This window comes from Urocitellus parryii, chromosome 10 (genome assembly GCF_045843805.1).
Source record: "Urocitellus parryii isolate mUroPar1 chromosome 10, mUroPar1.hap1, whole genome shotgun sequence".
NCBI classification, from domain to species: Eukaryota; Metazoa; Chordata; class Mammalia; order Rodentia; family Sciuridae; genus Urocitellus; species Urocitellus parryii.
In genome coordinates, this window is record NC_135540.1 from 43,640,209 (window position 1) to 43,652,300 (window position 12,092).

Here is a 12,092-nt window from a genome sequence, read left to right on the forward strand (position 1 = left end):
ACTAGGGATAACAGGAACTTACCTCAACATTGTAAAAGCTATATATGCTAAGCCTCAGGCTAGCATCATTCTAAATGGAGAAAAACTGAAGGCATTCCCTCTAAAATCTGGAACTAGATAGGGATGCCCTCTCTCACCACTTCTATTCAATTTAGTTCTTGAAATACTAGCCAGAGCAATTAGACAGACAAAAGAAATTAAAGGCATAAAAATAGGAAAAGAAGAACTTAAATTATCACTATTTGTGGATGATATGATAATATATCTAACAGACCCAAAAGGGTCTACAAAGAAACTGCTAGAGGTAATAAATGAATTCAGCAAAGCTGCAGGATATAAAATCAACACGCATAAATCAAAGGCATTCCTGTATATCAGCAACAAAACTTCTGAAATGGAAATGAGGAAAACCACTCCATTCACAATATCCTCAAAAAAATAAAATAAAATAAAATACTTGGGAATCAACCTAACAAAAGAGGTGAAAGATTTATACAATGAAAACTACAGAACCCTAAAGAGAGAGATAGAAGAAGTTCTTAGAAGATGGAAAAATGTACCCTGTTCATGGATAGGCAGAACTAACATCATCAAAATGGCGATATTACCCAGAGTTCTCTATAGGTTTAATGCAATGCCAATCAAAATACCAACGACATTTCTTGTAGAAATTGATAAAGCAATCATGAAATTCATATGGAAAAACAAAAGACCCAGAATAGCAAAAGCAATTCTAAGCAGGAAGTGTGAATCTGGAGGTATAGCAATACCAGACTTCAAACTGTACTACAGAGCAATAGTAACAAAAACAGCATGGTACTGGTACCAAAAGGCAGGTGGACCAATGGTACAGAATAGAGGACACAGAGACCAATCCACAAAATTACAACTTTCTTATATTTGATAAAGGGGCTAAAAGCATGCAATGGAGGAAGGATAGCATCTTCAACAAATGGTGCTGGGAAAACTGGAAATCCATATGCAACAAAATGAAGCTGAACCCCTTTTTCTCGCCATGCACAAAAGTTAACTCAAAATGGATCAAAGAGCTTGATATCAAATCAGAGACTCTGAGCCTGATAGAAGAAAAAGTGGCTCCGATCTACATATTGTGGGGTTGGACTCCAAATTCCTTAATAGGACGCCCATAGCCCAAGAGTTAATAACAAGAATAAACAAATGGGACTTACTTAAACTAAAAAGTTTTTTCTCAGCAAGAGAAACAATAAGAGAAGTAAATAGGGAGCCAACATCCTGGGAACAAATCTTTACTCCTCACACTTCAGATAGAGCCCTAATTTCCAGAATATACAAAGAACTCAAAAAATTAAACAATAAGATAACAAATAACCCAATCAAAAAATGGGTCAAGGACCTGAACAGATACTTCTCAGAGGAGGACATACAATCAATCAATAAGTACATGAAAAAATGCTCACCATCTCTAGCAGTCAGAGAAATGCAAATCAAAACCACCGGAAGGAAACCCTCAACGTTATATGAAATCATATATAAGAGGTTGTGAGGGGAAAGGGGGGGAAGAAACAAGGGAGAGAACTGAACAACAACAGATTAGGTAGAGAGGGAAGATGGGAGGGGAGGGGAGGGGAGGGGGGATAGTAAGGGATAGGAAAGGCAGCAGAATACAACAGTCACTAATATGGCATTATGTAAAAATGTGAATGTGTAACTGATGTGATTCTACAATTTGTATTTGGGGTAAAAATGGGAGTTCATAACTCACTTGAATCAAATGTATGAAAGATGATATGTCATGAGCTTTGTAATGTTTTGAACAACCAATTAAAAAAAAGTAAAAAAAAACCAAAGAGACTGTCCAGAAATGAATGAAAATATGGAAACATGAAAACTAAATACAGTGGAGTATTCTTGAACAGAAAATTAACATAAATGAAAAGACTGATGGAATCTTAATAAACTCTGTAATTGGATTAAAAATTTTGTACTATTGATTTCTTAATTTTGCTAAATGCACCATGGTATTATTATTATGTTATTATCAGGGGAAAGTGAATGAAGGGTATAAAGAATTTTCTATCATGTTTTTGTGTCTGGAGACCACACACATGGAGGTCAGGGAGTACATGGATAGAGAAAGAGGTACCAACAGGCTAAAGCCTGACCCATGGCCCAAGGACTTATCAAAACAGCTTTTCCATAAAGAGTTTTTATTGGTGGCTTTAAAACAAGCAGGCATGAGTTGCAGGAGGTCATTGTGTGAATGAGAGGAAGTCACTGTGGCATATCTGCACCATCCATGTGAAGTATGAGCGTAGGCAGGGCCAGTCAAGCAGGATGTGTCTAGGTGTTCCATAGGGAGGTGATTCCCAAAATCAGTCCATATAAGGTATATGCCTGGAGCATTCACACTCAGGAACTAGGAGGAGGGGGAGAAGTAGAAATTGTCAAGGGGACTGAGTTCTGCTTCTTGTGTGAGAAAATTCAACTTATATTCATAACAGAGAACAAGGCTATATATTATACAAATTCATTACATATCACAGGTAATTGCTAAATAATTATTTCCCATATAGAAATTTGAAATTTTGTGTCATTATTGCATAAACAAAATTAAAAGACAAATATAAACCAAAAGGTCAACTGTCAGACATTGGCCCAAGTGTATATTTCTACCTGACACTTGTAAAAATATACAAGTATGTCAAAAGAAAAAATTAGCAAAGACCATGTTATGGATTAAGTTATTTCCCTCTAAAATTCACGTGTTAAATTCCTAATGCACAGTAATATATTTCAATTTTTCTTTTGGAGTTACCATTTTCATAGATGATCAAATTAGGATGAAATCCTTAGAGTAGGATGGAACCTAAGCCAATATAACTTGTGTTCTTATAAAAAGGGTTGGAGAGCATCAGCAAAAGCAAGGTGCTAAGCAATTTAGTGAGACCCTGTCTCTAAATAAAATACAAAATAGAGCTAGGGATGTGGCTCAGTGGTCAAGTCCCCCTGAGTTCAATCCCTGGTACCCTCCCAAATAATAAAATAAAATAAAATAATAAATAAATAAATAAGTAGATAGATTAGCTGGATATATGCCGTTCAGTGGCTGAGTGCTTGGCTGAGGCCCTGGGTGCAATCCCTATCACTGCAAAGGAAAGACAAGAAGGTTAAACATAAGTCCCACACACAAGAGGGAATGTGAGGTGAGGACACAGAGTAAATGCCACGTGCATATTGACATTACATTGCACAAGCCAAGGAACTACCAGAAGTTAGAAGAGAGAGCTCAGATAGATTCCTGTTTTCACCTTCACAAAGAGGAAGTCCCTGCTGATGCACTGATTTGGACTTCTACCCTCCAGAACTATGAGACAAAACATTTTCTATTGTTCAGGTTTGTGGTATTTTTCTATATCAATCCCAGCAAACAAAGAGCAAAAATGGTGATACAATTGAACAGTAAAACATGAAAACATGTTATACTATGGTTTCTATTTAAGAATTCAAGGTAAGAGAGCAAAATATAATTTTCAACAATGATTTTTAAAATAATAGTGAGGATAGGTTAAAATGGCTATTCCTTTCGACTGCCAGAGGCAGTGTAAATTGTTAGATTTAATACATGTAAGGATACATTTAATGTATTATGGTACTTAACACAATGATTGGTATATTGTAAGAACACAATATGTGATAGCTATAATGAATGGTGTAATTATATATCTGCATTAAAATTATATATGCCATATAATGATAGCAATAGTAATAAAGTATCTCTGGAGAGAAACTTGGCTAAATGCGTCAAAGGCATTAATGCATATACTTTTAGTTCTATCTATTCCACTCCGGAAAATGTATCTTCTCCAACAGAGAAATAATAGGAATGAGATGATGAAGGAAATATGAAAGACATAAAATTACAGGGTGATAGAGGCATGAGGGATGTTTGGGTTGATGAGAATAGGGAGTATATTTTATTTGCATTTTCTGGTAATTCTCTCTTCTGAAGAGATTTTTGAGGATAAATCCCAGTGAGAGACAGAAATCAGCCACAGATCTATAAGTAAAGATCGGTGGACTCCAATCAGTAGGACCGATCAGAGTGAGGAACCAAAGGAGAAGTGAATTACTCTGCATTCTACCAAATGATGTGGGGAGGCCAAGGGAATTGCACAGATATATCAATGTGCCCCAATGCACCCCCCACACACACCATTGTTATCTTCATAATCATTTCCATCATTTACAAATGCAATATTTTTGAATACTCTTCGTCTTTTACTTGTTAAGAGAACTATAAACTTCAATCTACCAGTCTTCCAGCATACTGAAAAAAAAGATCTTAAAAAAATCTTAATCTCCATTGAGGGAAGAAAGTCTCCTGAGTTTTTCAAAAGAGTAATTAATTTTACCCATAGAACTTCAAAAAATAGCATGACAGAAGATATACTTTTTGACCTGGGTTTCAAGGAATAACTAGGAATTACTCAAAAAAATTAAAATAGAAGTCATGCCAGACAGAGTAAGCCATAATATAAAATTCCAGAAACTGTTCAAGAATCAGTGTGTCTTGGGAATGGAGGAGAGAGAAAAGCAGATGAGAGGAGACTGTGCAGAGGGAATAAATAGAAATCAGAGTTGTGAAGTACCCTTGAGAACAGCTACTGAATGATTTTATAGAAAATAATAATAAAATGTTGTAAAAGGATCAGGGATATATGGACATTATTTTCCAAATTTTTTGAATATTGTTTGATTATGAAATTCAGAAAACTTTCAGGTTCTTTTTTATTGGTTCTTTTTAGTTATACATAACAATAGAATTCATTTTGACATAATTATTCTAGCATGGAATAGATCTTGTTCTAATTCAAATCCCAGTAACTCTCCTTCCTTTTCCCTCTCCCCACCACTTGCTCCCTTCCCTCTGTTAATCTTTCTGCCCTTAACCCATACTTTAAAAAAAAAATTTCTTGTGGATGTACCTAATGGTGAGATTCACTGTGATATGTACATATATGTACATAAGAAATTACATCATATTCATTCTGATGTTTTCCCTATTCCTGTCCTCCCTCCCTTCACTTCGTTCCCCTTTGTCTAATCCAATGAACTTTTATTCCTTCATCCCTTATTGTGGATTGGCTTCCACATATCAGAGAAAATATTTGATCTTTGTTGTTTTGGGATTGGCTTATTTCACTTAGCACGATAGTCTCCAGATTCATCCATTTATCACCAAATGTCATAAAGTCATTATTCTTAAGGGTTGAGTAATACTTCATTGTGTACATATACTACATTTGCTTTAACTCTTCATCTGTTGAAGGGTACCTAGGTTTGCTCCATAGCTTAGCTATTGTGAATTGTGCTACCATAAACATTGATGTGGCTGTGTCACTGAAGCAAGCTCATTTTAAATCCCTTGGATATATAACAAGGAGTGAGATAGCTGGGTCAAAGTTTCTAAATATAACATTGTTGTGTATTGCTAAAGAAAGGTCTCTGATGAAGTTCGTCTTTCATCAAAAAGTATAGCACTTAATATTTTAAATAAAGGCATATTAGTCCTTTTTATGTTTCTATGACAGAATAACTGAAACTGGATAATGTATATTGAACAGAATTTGTTTGGCTAGTCATTCTGGAGGCTGAGAAATTCAATGTCAAGGTACCTGGTGAGGTCCTTCTGTTGCATCATAATGTAGCAGATGGCTAAAAAGAGAGAAAGGAGAGTGGGAAGGAAGCCACACTCCACCTTTTTTTCCAATATGCTCCTGCAATAATGACATTAATCCATCCATGATGGCAGAGCCCTTATGCCTCATTACCTCTTAAAGACCCTGCTTTTAATGGTAACTGAGTTTCAACGTGTTTGAAGAGACCACACCTCCCCAAACACATACCATTCTCACAAATATTTAAACCATAGTATTCCACCCGTTCACACATACCTTCATGCCTTCCTAATAGATCCCAAGCCTTAACTCACCTAGAGACACCGAAAAGACCAAAATCCAGAGTATCATCTGAGTGAGATATGGGTGAGACTCAAGACATGATTTATTCTTAGGCAAATTCCACATCACTTGTGAGCCTGTGAAATTAAACAAGTTGTTGTCTGTTTCCAAAATGAAGAGGTAGGACAAGCATAGGCTATACAGAGTGATTCCTGAAGGTACAAATAGGTGAGAAGAAAGAGGTGACTCTTCTCAAGTATATCCAAACCCAACAAGGTGAACAACATTGAATCGTAAGACTATGGAATAATCTTTGACTCCATGTGCCGCCTTCACTGGGATGAGGCTTAGGTTCCCAAGACCTTGGGCCACCTCACCCACATATCCCTACTCAGCCTTGTCCTACTGTGGACTCTCAGTGGGGAAGTCCACCTCTCCACCAGGTTTCTGCCTGGGTTGCCAGGCCCTCCCATATCATTTGACATCTAGTGAAAGCAGCCATACCTCCATAGCTCAACAGCATCTTGGGCAATGCAAAATAGCCCCATGAAGAGGGCACCAAGGTTTATGGCATGCACCCTTCAGAGCAGTGGCAAGAGGTGCACCTGGATGTTTCTCAGGGTCATGGCTGGAGGAGCTGAAGGTTGCTACATCTCAATTAGAGGAACAGGAACTTGTGGAGGCTCAGGGCATGGAGTATAAATTTTCTTTGTGTGCCTTGTGCCGCTCTCTTGGACTTCTGTTCTCTATTATATTAGAATCTCATCATTTGGAGAGATTTGTCTGGTGGAATTTGCAAAAACACAGAGGTATTATGATCTATTTGAACAGAAATAAACTTATGATGTCGATTAAAAGGCTGTGAGATATTTACGAGACCTGGTAAATGCCAGTTCAATTAAAATAAGCTTTATATGTTAGATAGTGAGGATTGATTAGAAGTTTTTGAGCAGAATATAGAAACAGATGGATAAATGAGAAAGAATTGAGATCCATGGAGTCCAGTTAAAAGGTCATCTTAATTGGTCTGACTTAAGTGATAATATCAGAAGACAGGCGGGTGCCCTCAAGACTGAATAGAGATGAGACAAAAGCTATAAGGAATTGTCAGACTTTCTATGATGTTAGAGCCAGAAAAATGCCCTGTGCTTCTAGTGTGAGAAATTTTAAACAAACACACACCTCTAAAATAGGAGGTAATGATCTTCCAATATAAAATATCCATTGATGCTTACACACTTCTAAAGACAGTAAAACATGGCAGTGTGTCTATGTCTAAAGATCACTTGAGAGACTTGAGTAACAGTTCTGAGGTTAAGACTATGAATGAAAGAAGTCTAAATTAACTTTAATATGAAATCCAGCATCATGAAGTGAACAAATTTGTAAACCCCTAGTTTATAACTTGCAGATTCATAATTTGTCAGTGTTAAAATAAGATATATAGAGTCAAAAGGCATCTGAAATCATTCGTTCATTTATTCAATTACTTTATTCAGCAGCTACTTTGTTTCCCTGTTGAACTGATCCATGCATGTTACTGACCCATGATTGCTTAAGGGCTGGTATTCAAACGGAAAAGGCAATTAAGAAGAAAAAAATACATTTTAATAGATTTCATGATGATATGACAGCACTGAATTGGAAGAACATGAGCAGGGGTATCCATCTTTATGTTAGTAAGAAAACCTGGTCTCCAAAAGATTAATTGCTTATTACCTGTTGCTCTTTGGAAATCTGGTTTAAGAAAGTATCTGTATAATTTTTAGATCTCTTCCTAGATGTTTGTAGGAGGAAAAAAAATCTTTTCTTTCAACAAGGATCAAAGCCTTAAGCCCCCAAATAAAGCAGCATTTCTAGCATTGGTTTAAGAACCATGTTGATGTATAGAAGTCAGAACTCCTTCCTATAACTGCTATAATAAACTATATATATTTTTAAAAATAAATCTATGGTGCAGGCTGGCTGCAAACAAACTCTAAATACTATTTAAGTAGCTTATGTACATGTCAAAGGATCTCAAATTTAGTTGAGAATATCAAGATCATTCCATCTTACTGAATTTCTTAATGTTGAATTCACCTTATTTACTGAGGAACTATTTGAAAGTTGAGTCAAAGCACTATCTGGAGGAGGAAGACATTGTTCTTGGTTTTGGCAAACTCACCAGTTAGTGAATCCTTCTCATCGTTTTGCAAACCTTCTTGGTCCACATGGTCCATATCTTCATCTTTCCTTGCTTTTCTTAATTCTTGTATTTTTGCATCTTTTTCCTTCTCCCTTTTTCATTTCTAGAAAATCATCTAAGTATTTCTTTCAGGTACATTCAGCAAGTACCTGCTTTGAGGTTCCCCAAGCAGAGTTGATAGGAACATCAGTTGAGTAAAATTCCCTGGGGTGGGAGGAGATGTGTGGAGGGTTCTGAAAAGCCTTTTTGGAAGCAGTGAATCTGCCTTCTTTTATCAAATATTAAGTAAATGTGAAAGAAGCCCTGGGATGCTTATGTGCTTTTAGATAGTGCATTCTTCAGAAGATGGAGAGAAGAAACAAGGGAAGTAGTATCTTTCACAAGACTCACTGAAGTTCAGATCTTTTTATTATTACTCATCAAGTCTTAGAAATCTTGAGACATCTAGAGGAATTAGGTCTCAATGAATTTGTAACTTAGGCAATCCAAATGCTTTATGGGTACACTTCCTGAACCCCATCACTACTGAACTCTATACCAGCTAGACAAAAACTTTTTAGAAATTTCTGCTTTCTGATTATTCCCCAAAGTGAAACTGTGCTTGGGACTCTTTTTCTATTTCCCTTCCCAAAGCACTAGTCAGATGAGCCTTTTGGCATTCAATCTTCCTAATTATAAAAAAAGGTATTTTTTCCTTTTTCATGGAATCTGAGTGGCAGCCTGAAACTTGCATTAACTCTCCTGTCCTTTAAACACCCATATCTCTTAACAGCTGTCCATCATATCATTGATCCATTTGATTTTATGACATTTCCTCATTTCCACTATACTTCTTGAGTGTTAGTCAGATGGAAATTGAAGCTATCACAACAGTGAACTGTGAAGAATGCTTTTGGGTTGTCTGTTATCATCATTCTTGCTTGGTAGTATATAATACAACACATCATGTTAATCTCATTGTTTTTTAAAGTGTGTTACATTGAAAAGGTTTAGCTTGGAGTGACTGGGCAGGAATTCACTTCTTTGACATTCCAAAGACTATGGAAATGTAGGCTCTTGCTTCCAAAGTTAGTATAGGTTTCAGTTTTCAATGAGCATTTAATTTAAAGATCTGAGAATTTGGTCATTAATGAAAAAGAAATCTCAAGTTCCTTGCCGGTTGCACAGTTTACAAACAATGAACCAAAAACATCTAGGAGTATGTCAGAGAATCCAAGACAATCTCTCCTAACCATAACTTTACAGGAAAGCATTTTGAGAACACCAAGCACAGAATTGAGCTTTATTTCAACTTCAGAAAATACAAGCTTAATTGACTGCTGAACCATTAGTGTCTTCTAGTCAAAGTGAAGAAAAAAAATCAAGAAATATGATCGTTTTATAATAGTGCATTTTCCCACTACACCACAACATAAAGACCACTCTGATTTCATCTAAAACTATGACGTCTCATTGCAATTTATCACACATGTCTTTTGGTATATTTGTTTGGGGCATCGGTTTTCCATAATAACTCTGTGAAGCCTAAGCTTGCCCTATTTCATATCTTAGGCAACTCTTGGGCAGCAGAGTCACACTTCAGAAATGTCAGGCATAATGAGAAGGTGGCAACTACTAGTGGCAATTGTTCTTCTACTGTTCTCTGAAAAGCAAGCACTCAGGAATTGTAATGTCCACATCTTTGGTGGTGGTGTAGTTGGAGGTAATCAAATACCACGAATTTAATACAAAAGGTCATCTAATAAGCATAGAGTAAATTGGGAATTTATTGTTTGCCTTGAAACACATCATTAAATAGAAAGGGCAAGGCATTTTTCATCTGTATAACATAGATGCAGACTAAATAATCAAAAATTGTTCAGAGTATGCCTAAATAGGTTATTTACTTGTGACTAACCAGGCCACAAACCCCTCTCTAGTACATCAATTGTTATACTCACCAATGGCTTCAGAATAGCTTATCAGAAGAAAATTTTATATTAGTTGTATGCATCTATTTTAAGTAGATTCCAATTTCCAAAATGTTAAGTGAGGCGGCAGAGAAGAACTGCTATGTGATGGCTGGTGCCAGGAACATACCCAGATCTCAAGGAATCTCTGTATGCGATTTTCTTTACTTCTTGAAAATGACCGGAATATAACCAATATTACAAAGCATACAGCAAAAAGAATCAAGATTTATATTCTTGACATTCAAAAAATATAATGAAGGATAAAAAACTTCTCAAAAAGTTTACAGTTTCTTCAGTGTAGGTAATTCATCTATTAAATGCTTAGTCTGAGCTAGGCTTTTCTTCTCACATGGTCTTGGATTTAATTCTCACAGCCATTTCCTGAAGTTGAACTATAGAGAGTTAAAGTAATATGTCCAAGATAAAAAGTAAAACGGAAATAATTGGCAAAACCAGAATTTTATATCAGAAATGTAAGCCTTCACACACTAACTTCTTTTATTCATCTTATTCAATGATGTTTTAAAAATTACATTTTTTATTTAAATAAGTTTTTAAGAAGATAGAGATATTGAAGAATAACAATCTTCAAATTAGAATTTTAACAACTCATTTGGTATATGATTTTTGGATTTAAAATACTCAATAAAGTGAAAAATAGAATGCAAAACCTGAAAATACTGGTTTGAGATATCAAATGCCCAAATTTCCCACAACCCTGAAGAACATTATTAAGAATTTTAAGAGTAAAGGTAACAAGAGAAATTGAGAACAAATCCAGGGAATATACAGTAGGCATTCTGAAGGCAATAGGCCATTAAAAGAAGCATAAAAACCAGGACAGAGTTAAGTTTTTAAGTCACACCTGCTCAGTGCCAAGTATGGTTAATGAAAAGAGGAAAGAAAAGAGGGCCACAGTTTGATGTAGAAACAGGCAAGTGTGAGCCTCAGTTGTCACAGTGGACAGACTGCATTTTACCTTTCAGACAGGCACTCCTGTATCTCTAACTTCTAGGAAGAGTGTTGTATGGGGAGAAAGGATTTACAGCAACCCAGATTGAAACAGCCGAATCCCGGGATTTCTGCAGACTTGCAGACTATTTTAAAAGAGTTACTCCTGACTGATCACCCCTGCTCATAGGCCCCTAGTAACCAATTATAGGTAGCTGAGCACAAGGCTAGACCCTCAGCAACAATCTAAATTTGTTCAAAACACCTGTATAACTAACAGGACTAACTGAAAAATTTTCAAAACAAGTCACTTCACCTCAACCCACTGTCTCTTATTGTCCCTTTAAAAAAAAAAAAAAAAAACAAAAAAAAACAGTACTTCTGACTTTTTAGGGAACACTTTGATTTCTAATAGAACCCGTGTCCCTTAGTGCAGAAATTGATTCTGTACACAAATAAAAAAGGAGCTTCGATTTTATTCTAACTTTGATTATGATTTTTTTGTTTACAAAGCAGATCTAGCCTAGAGAAATTTTATCAACTTCAAGGCCCAAGTGAAAGGCATGTAAGATTCAGGAGAGCAAAGGAGAGTGAGTAGATCTTGTCTTACACATTTTATCTGCAGCAATGAAGTCTAGAAGATGGACCAATTCTCTGAACAAAAAATTCCTTACATTGTTAAGATTAAAGAAAGGTCAGAAAAAGAAAAAAGGAAAGCTAGCAGGCTAGCTAGCTATGCACACATGCACACACACATACAAACACAAGCAATCACATGTGCAGGCATGTTCAGAGACTATGCACCCTGAGTCAGTTGGGAAAGAAAATTACTGTAAGAAAATAATACTATAGTTCAATAAAAATACATCAGGAAAACAATATCTCAAATAGAAGGTTGTTTACTAAGAAAGCAAGGTTAAAATTATATCCAGTGAAATTCATAGATAATCCAAATTGATGAGCACAATGAAACAAAACTGTTGATGTAAGAAGGATTCTATTAGGAATAAAAAAAATTTAAAATTTAAATGTGTATTTAATTGAAAACTTGAGTTCATG